Source organism: Pteropus medius, unplaced genomic scaffold, assembly GCF_902729225.1.
Source record: "Pteropus medius unplaced genomic scaffold, Ma_sr-lr_union100, whole genome shotgun sequence".
Taxonomy (NCBI): domain Eukaryota; kingdom Metazoa; phylum Chordata; class Mammalia; order Chiroptera; family Pteropodidae; genus Pteropus; species Pteropus medius.
Window position 1 is genome coordinate 6,879,746 of NW_024340699.1, and position 18,958 is coordinate 6,898,703.

Here is an 18,958-nt window from a genome sequence, read left to right on the forward strand (position 1 = left end):
TCTGTAGACCTACCCTTCTTCTCTAGGGTGTGTCCTGATCCATGGTGGGTCCTTGGACAATATATTTAATATTTCTGTTGCCTAGGCATTTCTACCTGTAAAATGGGAATACTGAGTGCTCCAATATCATAGGCAGGATTGTAACAATTGAATGGGATAAAGTGAAGATACACACAGCACTCAACATGTACAGTTCTTGTATGTTAGCACATCATCTCTTTTTTTGCCGCCAACGAATGAGGAAAAACCCTAATTCTTCCTATACATGTGTTTATTTTTTTTTTAATGTATTTAAAGAATTTAGTTGTTTTCATTAAATGAGTTCAGATTCTAAGAATCTGCTAGGCAAGTGAAGCAGTTTGGCCATGCTTAGCTGCCACTGATCCTGAAGTTGAATGATTCAGTTCTAGTCAATTGGTGGCTACTTAGTGGGATTTACAATAGATACAGATAATTTAACGGGCATAATTTATTAGACCTCCCCCAACTCCCTTTCTTTGGAGTTAAAGCATTTTCAGTCAATTTTATGCTTAAGGGTTAATGAAACATTACTCAATACTCCCTAAATGGGCTCGGGACGCTTCAAGAAATGGTAAGGATGGCCTAATATTTTTTCTTACAGAGAGAATTATCACATCCCCAGAAGTGACAAATGGTAGTGAAAGTGAAAGAAAAGAGTAAAAAATATTAATGTCTCAAAGGGATCATTCAATTAGTCTTCCGGAGGCAGGTGATTTTTTATACGCTTCCAATTGGTGAAGCAAACACAAACTGAATTCTTGTGTTAAATGTGTTTACTTTTGCACCCCAAACAGTAACACAGACAGTGTGTTTCAATTAAAAGGAATCCTGGGGCAAAAATGTGTTACAGTCAGGGGTAGAAGCAGAGTGTATCATTATCTCATAGGCACAGCAGTCAAGATAATGAACAGCTAAGAAAACTGGACAATGGTAGGTGAAGTATGATTGTCATGAAACTGTCAATGGAATCTGAGCTTCTTTTCCATTAGTAGGTGCCATGAAATTGCTGAGCAGCTGGAGAAAAAAAAAAAAAACCTAAAATAAAAGTGGCTTGACAGTGCTTAGTAATTTTAAGCCTAATTTCATATTTTGCCTGTGTTACCATAAGCCTTAAATCAATGATTTTGATGCTTAATGCCTCCTATCCTATGAGTTGATAATCTGGATTTATCCTCTATTGCCTTGACCTTGAAACAAATTCCTCAAGCATTTTTCTTTTGAGGGGATTTTTTTCCTTGTCATTGTTCTTCTTTAGTATGGAATGGAACATCATTTATAGGTTTGGAATTCTGTTCCTGTTGAGATGCAATGGGATATTTTATGTTATAGTAAGAGATGATGGGCTGCAGATGTACCAGCTTTGCATAAAAATGGATAGCTACTGAACAGGGTCCAAGTGCAAGCATCCCCAAGGAATAAAGTCTAGATAGCTGATAGGCCAAAAAAAAAAAAAAAAAAAAGAAGATTGATTTCAAATGAAAAATTTACTAGTACAGCGTATCCAAGAAAATACATTTTAAAGAAAATCCCATGAGGGGATCAAGGAATAGTACAAATAACTATTTTAGTTCATTAATTTATTTTTTTGACATGTATTGGATATTCACTTCATGTCAGGTGTTATTCTAAATCCTGGAACAGGTGAATAGACAGGCATGGCCTCTGCTCTGACGTAGGGAGAAAGATAAGGGAGGGATAAACAAATGAACACAACAATTTCACATAGCAGGAAGTATGGTGCAGAGAGAAGAAGAGGGTATTGTGAAAGAGTGACCGGAGGTCTGGGGCAGCTGCTCAGGGCCAACCTCTCTGCAGGGAAAGTGTTTCAATTCAGAGGGACAGAAAGCTAGCAGAAGGGAGGAAGTCTAAATGGGTTCAAATGTAAATAGAAGAGGGATACAGAAAGACACTAAGATCTTTTCTGGCTTCCTCAGTAATGCTTAAACTTAGCCATCTTCCCCTAAACAGGTCAGAGCCTCACCCCGGTGTTGATGTCGAGAGCTTTTGTAGGAGGTCCAGTGGTTTCTTCCTTCCCAAATCTTCTAGAAATGTCCAATTGATGGAAACTTGTTTCCTGGAAAGTATTCCAAGGCTTTATCACTCCTTTTAGTGCTTCTATAGAATCTCTCTGCCCTCATAATATTAGGCCACCTTATGTCTGTTCCTAGAACCACAGGAATTTCCCTTGTCCCATTTCAACAAACTTTCATAGCCCAATTTGTTATTCAAAAATTTATGCAAAATGTATGTTAAAGTGAAGAGGGTACATTGTGTTGACTCTCCAGAGAATAATCCTTGTGTCTTACAGATTCTATGTGTACCAGGTGCCCAGTGTCAGGCACAGGGTAGACACACTGTAAATGTTTTCAGCATACAAGAAAGAATGGGAAAGAAAGTCAAGAAGCCAAGCTGTTAATCATATTCCCATGAATAGTTCTTGAATATACTTCTAGAAGTTGTCACGTTCAAAGTCTAGGTTAGATTTCAAAAGAATTAACAGGGACGTTTTAAAATCCCTGGGTCTCACCTTTGGAGGCTCTTATTTAGTGACTGGAGTGATACCTGTGCATTTGATTTTTATTTTTTAAGTTTTCCAGTTGAATCTCATCAGGATGCAGTTTGATAAGTACTATTAGACGAAGGAAGGAACAGGGAAGAAACTAAGAATATTTACTCTGTCCATTGCTGCCCTGACTTTTATTGTGTGTTTACCAATTTACCCTTCTAGTAAGTGGTGTGTTTGAATGGGAGCCAATATTCAAGATTATTCTCATTGTATCTGAGAATATAGCAGATAGAGTGAAGATGAATTTTGTTGTTTAAATTCAAATTTCAGAAACTAAATGAGGCAAGATACAGATCTTACCTTTTGAAATATGTGCAACATCTTCCTGTTTGTATCAGTCCCACCCGTGCAATGAAGTCAGTTCTCTTAATCAGCAGAAAGTTAGACAAATGGAAGCATATTTAATAGTGTCTATATTCACTTACTGAACGCTTTGGACAGTTAGGATTTTAGATTAGAATTCAAATTTTTTCCCCTATTGAACGGCAGCCTGGTGAGTTGCATTAATGACTATGGTTATGTCTGAATGTAAATGGGGGACATCTGGCGATATCAGGAGATCAAACGTTGGGAGTCTGCATGATGACTCTCATCTGTTTGTCACCCAGCAGGTGTAATGGATTGCAGGCATGTGGGCTCTTTGCCCAAGTTAATGTACAGACCTAATCTAGCGAGGGGAGAAGTTTCTTATGCAATTTTAAGGGATCACAGCCTGAGATAGGTGCGTGGGGGGGTGGGGTGTGGGCAGGTGGAGTAGATATTTTCCACTGCACCAATTTCCTTAGTAAAATTGCCGCTCTCCAGCCTACAGGCATTTCCCTTGTCCCATTTCAACAAACTTCCACAGCCCAATTTGTTATTCAAAAATTTATGGAAAATGTATGTTAAAGTGAAAAGGGTACATTGTGCAGAAAAGGGAAGCAGCTTGTAAGCATATCGTTATGTGTGAGCCATGGGGCCTGCAGATGGCACTTCTGCTCAGGAACGAGAGTGGTGCCAAAAGCTAAACTCTAAATACATTTAAATCACATATCTTTACTTAAAAATGGAGTATTTTGGAAGGAAAGGCAGATGATATTTAAGTACACAAGTGGTATTCTTTTGTTCCCCATAAAATAGAGCCCTTTACAAAAGTCGTTACCTTCTAAGTGTGCAGTAAGCCTTTGATTCCTCAAATTCCCCAGAGGATTTAGTGACAGCGCAAGGCTCAGTTCTTAATAGGATTAACTATTGAGGTAGTACCTTGCTAGGAGAACGAGTCTTCAAGTATCCTTACAGTTATTGAAAATTAAAGGATTTGTTTTGATTACTATGTTCAATGCTCACAGCAAACCTTTGTTTTGCACATTAGAAATAGTAACAAAAAATTATCATGACATATGGGCTTCTTATTTTAATTGAAAACAAATTTAGTTCTTAAACTGTGCCAATCTTTAATTAATTAGGGGAGAGTAACAAAAGGGATGAAAGCATTCGTTCACTACTTAATACAATGATTTTCTGGGAATATATATTTTTTAATGTATCGTGATCATGTTGATGTCTTGTTTAGAGTGTGGTTATATTTACTCTTAATGGAGAATTTATATTTTAAAGGGCACAGTTCACATTGGTGAGACTAGCACAATAAATAACGAGTTCGTTTATATTTCTTCTTTTGGAAGGGCGGCATTATTTTTATTAGTACCTTATACAATGAGTATTTTAGCTCTGAAATTGATTCTAAAGGTGCATCTTTAATTTTATTGACATCATTAGATCTGACAAGAATATGATTAAAGTAGACATTTGTATTTAAAACATTTAAAACATAATCTTTTAATATTCTGACAGCTTCATCTTTTATAATTATATTTTTAAAAAATCCAAAAGTATAATTATTTCTATATGACATTTAATATATGAGATCTTAAATTTTCAAAATATTGTGAACATGTTATTTCCACATTTCTCTATCTTTTTCTCCACACTCTCATTGTGAAATACTCAATGTAAACACTTTCGAATTCTAGTGGCCTGTATTGAGTTGATGTGTGTGTGTGTGAGGGAGAAAATATGCGTGTGTGTGTGTGTGTGTGTGTGTGTGCACCTGTGTGTATTAATAGCGTGAACGAAGAGTGGAAATATGAATTATTTTTTAAAGGAATACAATTTCATTATATTCAGCCACGTACAAGTAAAACATAGCAATGGCTGATAATGTGTTGGTAAATAGAAATCCACTGGCAGTTATCCTTAATGCAGATATGAATCAATTATGGTTTTTAGTAAATCGATCATTTCAAACTGAGTATGGATAAAGCAAATTTAAAAGTGCTTTAAAATTTTTTTGTACACAGACTAGGTAACGCCATTGATTCTATTAATTTTTGTGAAAAAATTTTTACTCTGTCTTCACTTTGAAAATTTATCATAGACCACCACTGGCCAGAGTTCATGTGTTTGGAAACCAAATAAATGGAATGCTCTAAGCTTTTCTCTCTGGCTTCTTTTCTTGTCGTATGGCTTTTGGAAGGATGCTGTGGTGATTCTGTATTCCAGGTCATGTTTTCACCAACTGTTTGCTGATGTGAGGTTTCAGGTAGTTGTCTCACTTGGTCACTTGTTCACTCGCTCACTTGAATAACTCTCTCTGGGTGGTGAGAATGCAGGGCCATGAGTGAGCAACAAAGAGGTTCAGCCGTCTCCATATCAGGGCATGAATATGAGGAACAACGAGGTAACCCTTTGAGGGAGATCGCGGGCGATAGTTGGGAGGATCAGATTAACAATTACGTACTATGCTCATGGACAGAAGTCAAATATGGTAATTACTCTATTACAAAACCGACTCAGTGCGCTGGGGGTGTAAGTTAAGGAGAGACAGCTACCGTACACAAAGGTCAAATTCCTTTTATGGTTTCAAACGCATTCTTATTCTATGGGTTAGTTCTCCATCTATGCACATTTAAAAAGAGATGATGATACTTTTATAAAACTCTTTATATCTTTCAATGCAAATCAAATACCCCAGAATGTTTTGATGTAAATTAAGTCCCAAGCAAAGTCGGCAAGTTTTTATTTTTATTTAATGACTTCAAAATTTCTCAAAAGGATTCTTGTACATTCCTCAAAGTAAAGGAAATTAGCAAGAAATCCATAGTTTCTGGTGAGACTACAGGTTTCTGCTTATACCAACATGTCTTCCAAAACAGTATGTTGTCTCCTAAACTACTCAGCAAATAAAAACAGTCCTTATAGGAGCTGGCACTGTCTTGATTTTACTCTAGATTTCCATATGAGTACATTCTATATATTTTAGCAAAAGCGAATGAACCTCTACTATCTATGAATTAATTATAATTAGTGATTTATGACTGATTTCATGTTTTCTTTTGCATTCCTTTTGATATGTATCCCTCTGAAATGAACATTATTCTAGGCATGCAATACACAATTATTAGTTCAAGTTGAAGTGATTCTGTGTAAAATTGGCTTCATATTTATTCATTTAGAAAATGAGCAGGGAGAGAGTACATATTTTATAAAGTTCCAGTAGTTTCTGTATCAGATAACCCTTAAGCAAAATAAGGTTCAACCCTTTGAAACTGCTTAATGAATTGGTATTACACAGAGTATCTTTGTAAAATTCTGTAGAATTTTTTTCCCCCTTTATTGAAACCTTTGAACATAAGCTTTGGATCACAGACCTGGTATTTGAACGTTGAAAATACGATTGTGTTTTCATTGGTCTGGTGCATCTTTATGATAGAAACATGTATTCTGAGCAATATGGTGCCACATTTTGACAGATTATTGTGGAAATCTCTATGTGAGAGAGAAGATGATTTAAATTAATTGAAATATTATTCTACAGAGTGAAAATTCAGAGATTCCGTATAGTGAGAAAAGGAGACTTCTTCAGCCAGAAGTGATTTTAGAAGAAATAAAACATGTTATAAAAATAGAGATTTGCTACTTTTAATTCATTCTGAGCATACCGTGTTGTTATTTTGGCTGTGTATAATTTCTTTGTGATGTTGATCAGAGCCACCAAAGATTGTGGTCTGTTAATTAATCTCTAACATGTATCCAACAGTTCTCTAATCTATTTATCAACCACGGCGGGCTTTCAGATTCTTAGGGAGGTTCTGGGACCTCTGGATATCTTGACATTTTTTTGCTTCTGGCTCTCTCCTCCAAAGACCTGACTTTACTAGCTTGGAGGTATCAATAAATTTCAAATAGTGTTTGTGATGAGGCCACTCTCTTGCTCCACTGTACACATTTACCATTAAAAGCAAGTAAAATGTGAGCCCCTCATCCCCCGCCCAAAGCCCGAGTTGCATATCCATAGCCCCAGCCATGGGTTCTGCACTGCTGATGATTTTGGCCTCATGTCCCTCTCGTGGTAAAAGAAGTAAGGTGCATTGGATAACCATCACTTTCTTAGATTTCTTTGCATAAAGGTGTTATATTTTAGGGTATTTGTATTCAGTAGCTTTGCTGTTACATGCATGACTTGTGGTGTGTCTTTCTGATACACTTACTAGATTACAAAATTTTAGAGGTTGGCTTGCAGCTTATGCTATAATGCACCTTCCTCAGCGTCTGACACAGGTCCTTAAACAGAATTATTGCTCAAGCACAAGCATGCAAACGTGAATACTGTTTTCCTTAATTCCTACCATCATCTAGAGAAAGGGTCGCCAATAGAGCTATAATGCAAACCACGGCTACATGTGTTATATTAATTTTTTAATAGGTGCATTAAAAGGAATAAAAAGAATTTGGTGAAATTAATTTTATTAATGTATTTCATTAAACTCAATATATCAAACATTAGCTTTTAAATATGTAATCAATATAAAGTATTATCGAGATATTTTATATTTTTATACTAAATCTGTGAAATCAGATATGTTTTACACTTATAGCATATGTCAGCAAAGACTAGCTACATTTTAAGTGCTCAATACCCAGTAGACATAAGTGGCTAGTGGCTCCTCTATTGGATGGCATAGACCTAGAGCTTGAAGTAGTCGCTCCTCAAATATCTGCCAGATCAATGACTGAATGATTCTAGTTGACTGGTTTTAGCATAACCAGATCATTTAATAACTTTCTACATTATAAAATTATTTTATTTCATGTCCAAATGGATTTAGATAATTCCTTGTTTTTGAAGAAGGCAGAAGTTCCCAGTTATATGAATAGTAGAATGCAACAGGGCTTGTGTATTCTGAAATTCATTGATCTGAACTCGTCATTTCATTTTCTTCTGCTGTGTGCTATGAAACTCATATGCTCATATTTTTACGTCTGTGAAATCTCTATTTTTATTCATTAGAAAGAAGTCAATTAATTTGCATTTACTAATCTTCCATTTCTCACACTGTAATATCATTCTTTTTATATCTAAAGAGAAGATCGTTAATATTTCTTTTAAGCCTGTAAACTTAATATCCATTAAGGGAACTGGTACTTTGAATGACGATAACATTTTGTAAGTTTTATTCCTATTGTCTGGCTTTTTATAAGGTTGTCTATATCACTTCATTTTGTGGCGTTTGTGTAAAATACTTAATGTGGTACTTGCTTAATTTTTTTTTCTTTATATGGAAAAGTCCACCTAAAAGATGCAAATTGAGGCACCCCTAAATTATTCCTTAGGTGTCAATAATATTTAATTAAATTGCTCATTTTATAATTCTTTTAAATAGTACTTTTACATTTCTCACATTTCCTATAAACATTAAATGAAAAGTTAAAATAATTTGTATCAAAAGGGGACCCAGATTGACTGCTGTCAATAATTTAGAAAGTGCATTCTATTATAGAAAAGGTTTGGAATAAAAATGGATGGCATTGTCCTATTTATGCATAATTTCGTCTATTCAAGCTGAAGGTATTTGCAGAGGATGCCTAGAAGGATGCTCACCAAAGTTTAAACAGTGGTTATCACGGACTGATGTGCTCTGGAATGACTTTTGTTTTCTTCCTTTTTTTTTTTTTTAATGTAATTGTATCATTTTATTTTACAATGGGACTATAAAATAATATTAAAAAATAAATATGAAAATATAGATTTTGTATTTATATAAAATCCCAGGTCTAACATATAATAAAAATGTATATTTCAGAAAAAAATATAAAGTTTGGGTTTATTTAGTTTTATTATAATTTAATTACTAAGATTTAATTTCAATCAGTATATACATTTATCTTATATACCTTAATGAAGATGAAAACCTAATAAGTAGTAACATATGGTAAATGTGTTTTCTTAAAGCATGTATCATTTGTTACTGAATATTACACGTCAAAAATCATTTCCATTTATTCACTTGACATATATTCATAATGCATATAATAAAATATGAGGTGAGTTTAATGCTTTAGAATTAAGTGCATTTTTACATAATTCTATTTCGGTAATAAAAATAGACAAAAATAATAGTTAACCTTTACTGTGTACCAGTCATTGTGTTAAGTGCATTATCTATGTTATCTTTCAATAACCCTATGAGTTAGATATTGTCATTTCACCCAGGAGGAATCTAAGGAACATAGAGGATTATAAATTGTCTTAGATCACATTGCTATGAAGTGTTTTTATCACATGTTAACCCAAACAGTTTAACTGTAGAGCCCAGTGATTTAATCGTTACACTGTATTGAGTGTATTGTGTTTACTGACCATGACTGTTTTGTTTTACATTCTAGCAGCAGGCTTTTAAATTTATATGAAAATATGAAGCAAGTAACATTTTGTGTTGCCTAAAATTATAGCTGCCTTATTATAGTCTTATTATTATAGAAAATGCTTAACTTCTCTTTAAAATAAATTTGTGATCTGGCTGAGACCAGTATCTAACTCAAGTGCGGGCTCATTTGCAGGTCTAAAGATGAAGGTCAGTGACTTGCCCAGGGCTGCACAGCTCTTTGGGGCAGGGCCGGGGGGCAGGGGAGGTGGGGGAGGCATGCATGCCCCACACGCTTCTACTGCCCAGGTTACTTTTATGACTTTGTGCTAGTTCTAATCTTAAAAGTAGTTTTTATATTCAATCTACTGGTGAATCTTCTTCAAAATATTCTTGCAATTTAATTTAGTAATAAGATTGTTAAATTGTGGCTCTTAATAGCATGAAAAACTAATATTTAAGAGAGATTAAAGGATCAGAATTGTACAAGTGAGTAAACAGACTTGATTATAAGGACACCTAATTATTACAAGGTAGGATATAATTAAGTGCTAAAGTGCGATATAAAGACAATAAAGGCTGCAGAGTTTCTAAGGAGGAAATCAAAGAACTGTATTGCTTTGCTGGGCTCTGATTACCAAGTTGAAAACTTGAAAAAAAAAATAAAACAAAATAAAAACAAAGCAAGTTTACATGAGGCCTTATGATTCTGTCTAGTCTTGTCAATTTGTCTTTTAAAGACACATAATCTAGATAAGACAGTTTTACATCTACCATCCCCTTATAATCAGATTTTTAAGGTACCATAATAAGTAAGATATCGGAGCAAGAAAAAGCAGAAATTGCGATTCACATTTGTCGTTAGCTTTCTGTGTGCCGGAAGCATTGTCTTTCTCTATTACTCAGTTTTGTGTGGCAGGTGTTTTGCCCCACTCCCATTTTTCAGACAAGAAGCCTGAGGCCCAGAGGGTGTGAGGACCTTCATATGACGTTACACTTATTGGTGATAGAGATACAATTCAAATTCAGGTCTGCTGTGATTTGAATTCCATACTGTCCACTGCATTGTGACAAGCCCTCTTACTGTCTGGAAGACACGAGCACCCGATACTTATACCACGTTGCCAGGGATTGTTGTAGAGGGCTTTCAGAGTGGTCAGGGAAGATAGAGCCATCAGTCTGAAAATACTGCTTGTCCCTGTGAGAAGTGTGACAAAGCGTGTAGCAGCCAGCTGTGGCCATGCATGGGGACAGAAGGTGGGTTCAGCTCATCAGAGGATCTTACACCCTGCCTGGGAAATGCTGATGGAGGAAGGGCCCCTCTTCATATGTGGGATGGGAGGGGTACATTTAGTGCTCAAGATGAGAATGACTTGGGCAAAACCAGGAACTTAGAGCTATTCAATTTTAGTTTTTTTTAACTCCTCGGTTGAACTTTTTTCGCTTTGCATTAATACTAATCCCTTTGCGAATTTAAGAAATCACCCTCGGCTTCCCCTCACTGTCCCAGTCTGCTGGCCAGAGGAAAAGGGAATCTAATGACTAGCAGCAAGTGTCTTAGTGTGGATTCATTTAACATTTAGACTTTTTTTTTGGACAAGTAACGTTTGCATTTTTCTAAAGAGTTGCTTATTAGAAGATGAGCCCCAAATCTGGTGATGACATTTCAGACATGTGGCATTGGAACGATGCTAACAATGACAAAAAATGGCATGTACTGAAGGAGTACTATGTGTCAGGCACTGTACTACATGCTTTAGATGGATTTTTGCGTTTAATGTTCATAACATTTGTATGAAATAAGTGCTATTATATCCCCATTTTTAGATAGTGAAAGCTTAAGTTACTTGCCCAAAGCAAGTTATGTTAGTGTTAATGGGACTTTCCTGATATGTAATATATTCCTAAGTCCTATTGATAATGGTACTGACTAGCAAGTATTTGAATTTAAAAGTTGGCAAAGTAATGCTCAAATTGTACAGGCAAGCAAGCTGTACATTTTAAGATGAAGTAAATTATTTGTAAATGTGAGAATCAAACTTAAAATCTGTATATTGCTAGAAAGATGCCTTTAAAGTATTTTCCCATTCCAATACTATGCATCTTAGTGTTTATATTGTAAACAGCAATACATTTGAGAGATAACAAATGGGGATACTATTGTGTTAATTTTGTATCTTAATGGTAATTGTGTGCCATACTTAAAATGACTGAACTAATTAGTATGCTTTATACCGTATTTTACATTCCTCTATTGAAAGAAATTTTAAAGGGTAAGGTGTGCAATTTAGCTCATTTAGCTCCTAATCCCAACTTTCCTACATTTTGAAGATGTATGGTGTTTATTTGCATTTTTATTCGTTGTCGTCGCTGTTGTTTTATGTGCTCATCTGAATCTTATCTATTTTCTCCTCTTTTTTTTTCTTTTTCACAGTTACACATTCAGCGTTTTATTGCCCACGCAGTCTGGGGCTCGCCTTGTCACTTGGCTTGGTCGCGGAGCACTCCTGTAAAGCTAACTGAATTGCACATCGAGGAGCCACACTTTGGGTGAGTGGAATCATCGCTCCAGTTTTGCATTTCCCTCTGCTTCAAGTCTCATTCGCATTATCGGCCAAAGCGCTTTCATATGGAACACAAAATAGGGCTTTTTCAGCTCTGATTGGAGAGCTGGCTTCCCCGACCCTCCCAGCTCCTGCTTTTTTCCTTATGGACAAAAGTAATTTGAACTGCCATTTTCTCTCTCTGAAATCTGCTATTGTTTCCTCCCCTCTCCCAACCCAGCTGAATAACTATAATTCTTCAGTCGTGCATCTGCCTCTTTTCTACCTGGATGGATCCCCATCCAATGCTCTTTTTTTCGTCCCCCGGCCTCTACAAATTATTTGACCATCACACTTTTCTTATTTGCTCTGTACACAGGGACATAAAAGGTGATGATTGTGATTAACTGGACCACATAGCTTCTCATTGCAGTGTGTAAAGACCTTTTGGGTAGAAAAGCTTGGTTCCCTTGATCTGTTTAATGGTGTTAATCTATGCAGGCAGAAAGCGAAAAGGAAGCCGGCAAGCCTTTCTAGTGTGCCTACTAAAATCTTTTCTGCTTTTATTGCTCCTGAACTGGCATCCTCCGTATCCTTCTACAGCATTTAGCACCATATATCAAATGTCTTCCTAAGTCTCTTTCTTGTGTCTCTTACATTCATTTTCTCTGGTATTTTGCTTTTAGAGCTTGCTTTTATATTTCTACAGGTCAAATCCTACCAAGATGGCTCACTTTGGAGTGGGACAATTAAAGGATTTTATGAGGACAATTAATGCATTATACAGTTTTTCTAATTTGGAGATGGGGCATCTGACTTAGCTAAAATGTCAACTACAGCATAATTTTAATAATTTGAGTATGTATAGAGATTTTGTGGTCAGTGATAAGGTATGAGAGGAGCTATAGTGGAGACTTATAAGTGATTAGGCGGATAGATGAAAAAGGTATCTGGATTGATTTTTTTTCTCTTTCTTTATTATTGCTAACAGAAATTTTTCTGTTGAGAGGAGGCAATGAGTAAAGAGTAGATCTTAGGTGGCTGAGGGAGAATGGCTTTAAGGGCCGAGGAGATGATGTAAAGACCCTCGTGAAGGGAAGGGCATAATACAACAGTCAGACAGCCTGGTTGGAAAGCCCATTTAGAAAGTACTTATGGGGCAAGTAATACAATGCCTGAACAGGAATCTCATGAAACTGTGGTGATGAAGTCAGTGACGCAGTGAGGTGCTTATCCTGGTGTTTGGACACATATTCAGGAACGAGCGAATGTTATCTGCAGTTCTAGCTTCATTTTGCAGGCAAAGAAACGAGTTGAGGCAACTTATGTGAAACCTACCTCTCCACCATGGTGAGTTTAGCACATTTTTCTTGCTGTCGCCATATGCTTTCTTAGACGTGTGGTCCAAGTGGGGAGAATCTTTTATTAGAAGAATAGTGATTTCTTTTTGGATTTGATCGTGCTTTGATTCTGAGAAAGGCACCCAATGGAATGATGCTCAGGACACCTTAATTTTCTCTGAAGCATAGTCATTCCTGGTGTCTTGGTCAGATCCAAACTGGGTTGTGCCGGGAAAGCTTGACTCCATTAGAACAAATGTTTGACTTCAATGTTGCTAGTGCACAGATCAGGTGCCATGGTCTCCCAGAAATCTCCCCTGGTACCCTGTTCTGTCTTGCAAGCTTGAGTCCATCATTGCTTTTCTTTTCTAAAGGAAATATCACCGCGTGTTTAGGAAATCCATTATAAATGTAGAGTTGTCAATTTTGGAAGAAATAGGAGAGCGTATGGTGAAACAGACCTAAGATTCTGGCATATTCTATGCTAGCCCATCTGTCCTCTCCTAGAGCAAGTGACGGCTCCGAAAACTGCAGAGTTGGAGGAGATGAGTTTGGTGGGGCAGGACCTAGAAGAAAGAAGCCTGCCCTAGAGGATATAGCCTGTGTTTAGATCCCTAGTGGATTTTCCTGACCTTGTTAGACCCAACAATCATCCACTGTTTTTCCTGCTTCTTGCTCATCATCATAATTGTATCATCTAATTTAATCTTCTGACTCAGTTTTCTGATATGTAAGATGGGTCTTTGGTACTGGCAGTCAGGGAAAGAGGCAGAAGATACTGAGGAGCAGTCTGTCAATATGGGAAAAGAGAAAAAAGACTGCATTGCCTTGGGAACTTGCTTGATCATAAAAGCAGATCTCCATGATCCGCCTAACATATTGGCCTGAAAACTTAAGTTTTCTCAGTGTTCTTATTATGTTTTGTTGTCATTTGGTTAGGGCAGTACTTCGATAATTCACTATTACAACCAAATATGTTTTAAATTTTGGCTAAATAACACGCCAGTCAATCAGTTAGGCAGAACTTGACTTGTCAGAAAGCTACTATCAACTTTTAGAAGTCCTTCATGCTGTCTGGCAATATATTTTATACTCTGTTGAATCTGTTTTTAAGAAATACCTACCTACTTTGAGAAGGGCTTTGCAAGGCTCCTGCCCTCTGCTGTTCATTTAGAGTTTCATTTTTCAGCCCTAATAGAATAAATGGCACGGGTTTTACCAGGCAAGAGGCTTTATAAACATGTCGGTGTTTGCTCAGATTTTTAGTTTCCTCCCAGATCACCTCTGGTCTTTTCCTTTTTCACTTAGCTTATGCCTGAAGTTTTAAACGCTACTCTCTTTGCTCATAAGAGGCAAAGGTATATCCTAAGGTATACAGCTTTTCCAGCCAGGGATCTATCTGAAACATTCCCATGAGACTTCTTATACTTAATTGGAAGTAGTGTATAATATGTTTTTTTCTCCATGTCGTATTCATAGAAAACACGTAGATTTCAATGTAGATTTTCATCTAGGGCAGTCATATCTGCTTTCAACCTGATTAGGATAAAATTCAAGATGTGATTCTGTCATCACTAAAAACGGCTATTTTCCCCTATTTAAACAATGAAGACAAAAGAGAAAGAAGCTTTAAGATCTCAGGGGGGAAAAAAAACACCCTGATACTTTTAAAGATTGCTTTTGGTAAGGACTAAACAGAATGAATGATTTTTTTTCGATTTCTGATATTATTAAAATGAAACCCTATTTTAGGTAGACATTTGTGGAAAAAACAGATATTCAGCACCACGTCCCTCAGTGGGTGATGCGTGGTTTTATTTTCCTGTCGTTAGACTACAGGTTGCCATTTCTCACTTTCCTTCCCATTTAAAGAGTTCATAACAATTAGTACGTGCTGAATGTATAAGTGATCAAGTCTCTTTGAACCAGATTAACACATTTTTCCCCCCTCTGGTTTAAAATCCACTTCTACGTCAGGACTGGAATTATGAGCACTATGTGGAAAGTCTTACACTGAGCTTTTTTCTTTCCCACTTTGCCAGCGTAGAAGCGCCCTTTAATACTCAGTAGCTAACCTTTAAGATGAGTGCATTTCGAGATTTTCTTTTTCCTACACTACATGTCTGAGTTGCCTCTTAACATTGGGAGATTTATAGCAGGTTTTCTTTAAATATTTCACATTCTCTCACATAAAGCCATGCAATATTACATATTTTGCAAAAAAAAAAAATTTTTTTTCCCGGAAATATAAAGAATAAAATAGAACATATGTAACCAGAACTAATAAAGGATGGACGGGGTGTTTTAATATAACCATTTATGAAGGTATTAAGAAGTAGAAAGGAGTAGTTATTAATACATACCATGTACCACATTTTTTTTTTTTTTACTTTTAAACATAAATTAGTTATTTAACCATAAAGACAAAGTCCTCTTTAATCCTGAAAACTGAGGGCCGAGAGGTTAATGTCTTGCTCATGTTTATACAGCCAGGGAGGGAGAAGAACCACATTTTTTAGTCCAATCTTTTAGTCCAGATACTGATTCACTGATTGAACTTTATAGGATACACAAAAAAATGTAGGATTATTCTAGGGAAAGACATGTTTTATTATGAAGAATTTGACCTGATAAGCTATGATCTAGTAAACTCACTAGTTTATAAAAGAATAGTTGGACCCAAACCATGTTTCTGGCAAACAGAATAAGTAAAAGTTAGCTCCTTAGATGACTAAAGATTTCACTAATATTTGTGGAAAAGACTTTTAAGAATTTTTATTTATCTCATTTCCAAATAGGCTCTTTTCTTCCTCCTCCTTCTTTCTTCTTTCTTCTTCCTTTTTCTTTTTTTCTTTTTCCTGGTAAGAATTACTTCCCTAAAGTCTTCATTTCAGGAGATGGCTCTAGATTTTGAGAGAAGGCCAGGTAGAATACTGACATCTCAAAGGCACAGAGAAAGGATGTAAATTTTTCCAAGAAGGGATTTTTTTTGTTTGTTTTAATTCAAATCTTTTACAATACCTATAAGCCTTTTGAAATGCATAGAGGAGTTTCTGAGATTGGTAAAAAGGATAGGTGAACTTGGAAGTGTTTCTAGAGCCATGTTGCTATTCTTGTAAAGACTTGATTTATATGACAAGTACAGTTGTTTTTAATTCCTCAAAGAACTGGGTTATTTCCTGAGTGATATCCAGAAGCTGATCCAGTTATTCAACTATATTATCCTCATTTTGCTTCTTTTTATCAAGGAGAAGATCTTCAACTAAGAAGTAAGTCAGTAGAGTCCTGTGTTCTAGATTTAGATCTTTGTTTCTTTGGAACGTTTTAGTAACTCTTTTCCACACTGGCTTCAGAATGCTTCTCTTTCACTCTGGGTACATAGTTTTATTTTACCTGTCAGAGAGGCAATGATAAAAAGTTTCTATCAGGCTCTGGATATCAGCTTCCGATTTGGCCAATTCTGACCATCAAGCTACTTAAAAAAAAAAAAAAATCCTTTTGAATACCTTCTCAGGAATCAGCCAGGCCAAATAGTAAATATTTCTGGCAGGATTGAATAATCCCCTGGACTTGGATACCAGAGAGTCCCCAAAGAGGGTGCAGAAGATACTACCCTCCCAAGATGGAGAGCCACTCCCGAAGATAACAACAAGAAAGACTCGGACGATCCCCTGAGTGCTGACGACACTCAGTAGGACCTGTAACTGGGGTTTAACTCAAATTTTTGTCCATCCATATGTTTGGGATCCCCAAACTGACGATTACCAAGCTAAGTCATCAGGACACAACGTGAGATAAACGAGAGGCAAACAGCTATCCCTGGGAGAGAAAGGCTTGAAAATCAATGTTTTTGCCTGAAGATCTGAATTTGGAAAGAAAGGGGCAACGTGAAATTTCCCCTTCCTCTCTCAACCAGGCACCACAGATAGAGATTGGCAAGAGCTGACTTTGGTAACAATTCTCACCCTTTCACAGGCTCTGAAGTGCGTGGGCTGTCCCGGCAGGTCTCATCCTCCTTACCAGAAACTGTAGCAGCAGAAAAGTAATTTTCCCTCTATCCATTATAGTGAGCGCCTGGCTGAGGGCACCTCAGAAATGGATAAGCTTATCTAAGATGGCTAAAAGTTCTCCACTGTGGCCACTGTAATTCAAGATTATCTTTGCTAAGGCTCACCTGCTTGTTCAGCCTTAAAACAAAATTTTACTCACCTGAATCTTCAGATGGAACCCAGTTCAACCGCAGGCCGGGTCTGGTTTCTGAGTCGAAGCAAGTTCGACCACGGACACGGGCGGTTTTTGAAGTCGGACCCACTCCAACCCCGTCGGTTTCCGACTCAGTCCGGAAAAGGAAATGCTCAAGTAAAGTCAGAAAGCTAGTTCATAATGGAAACGCTGTGGAGCTAGGGTCCAGGCTCCGAGAGGAACTTACCTACCACCTCAGCGGCTGCAAGAAGGCAGCGAGCCCAAGAGGCTCAACAGGTACCTCTATCTGATTGCTCGTTGCTCCTGGGGGCTGTCGGGGGTCTCCTTCGGTTTCCTCTTCTGACATCAGAACTGTTAAAAGATTAACTGAGGCATATTAAACATTTTAAGAGTTCGTGTGAGCCAAAATCGATTGTAATCAGACAACGCCAAACCGAACGTGGTTAGAAGCGTTCCTCTGACAGGGGTCCGGGAAGAGACTTTTATGAGAAAAGACAGAAGCAAACTAAGGGAATTATTGGGTGGCTCTAGCTTAAAGCCTACTTGACTGTTTGTGACTGGTCTCCTTAGCATTTTGATTTTGTAACCTTGAGGCATTTGCAGGCTTAGGTTTTGGTTTGCTTAGGTAGGCTGCCACAGCATTGGAGACACGTGAGTCTGATGGACTTCTTGTTTAATTAATTTGACTCTGGTTTTCTTCCACACATGCAGTGTCTTTCATTCAGAAGTCATTTTTTATAATTTGAGCAGAAGATAAAGTATCTAAAGTACTGGTATTCTTTGTTGAGGATTAAGTCACATGTTTTTAAAAGTACATAAAGTATAAGTTACCAGTTTTGGCCTTCTAGGAAAATTATTAAAAGATTTAAAAAAAAATCATTGTCCTTGGTATTAGTACACATGTGGTATAAAAGTATATATAGCATGATCCTTGTATACTTAGCTTTAAATTGTACCAAATAACATTAAGAAAAAGGTGAGAGACATACCAGCATATGTTAATAGTGATTATTTCTGGGAAAATAATGGGTCATTTGTATTTTCTTATTTATATTTTTTCCTACATTTTTCTGTTACCATGATTATATGTAACTTTTATAATTAGACAGTAAGTAAGAGAGAAGATAAGTGAGCAGATATTAGAATGTGACATTCTTTTGGCCAAATTGAGAAGCTCGTCTTGAATGTTAAACCATCACATTACTAAAAATGTGACTGTCTTATTTGTATGAGGATTTAATAGCCTCCAGCAGAAGATGGTGTAGTTCATAACAAGTATTGGGGACAGCCAACACGACGAGGAAAAAATATCCCCAGAAAGCAAAAGACACTATGTTTTTCTATTACTTAGGTCAGAATTCAACTTCTGAGGTACTGCTGACATACCTTTCTCAGTTTATATAATTATTAATTTAAAAAAACTAATATACTAAAGGTTCTTTTGAGTGCCATTTAGGAGGTGAAATCATATGTGGTATAAAGACGTCTGTAAGTCTGGCTTTCCAGAAGGTTCGGTGATATTCGAAACACAAGTTGGATCTTTTAAAAAAGCGAACTAAGTGACGTGAAATTTAGAGGGAAGAGTTATCATGGTGGGCAGAA

At 36.6% G+C, this 18,958-nt stretch overlaps 1 protein-coding gene across 1 annotated transcript in view; it reads left to right on the top strand.

The window, feature by feature from the left end:
- The window catches only part of TENM2 (teneurin transmembrane protein 2), a 1,175,329-nt gene that overhangs the window by 137,537 nt on the left and 1,018,834 nt on the right, over positions 1 to 18,958 (top strand). The window contains exon 4 of the mRNA XM_039877364.1: positions 11,705 to 11,820. The gene's annotated coding sequence lies outside the window, so the exon portion shown is untranslated. The remainder of the gene's footprint in view (positions 1 to 11,704; positions 11,821 to 18,958) is intronic.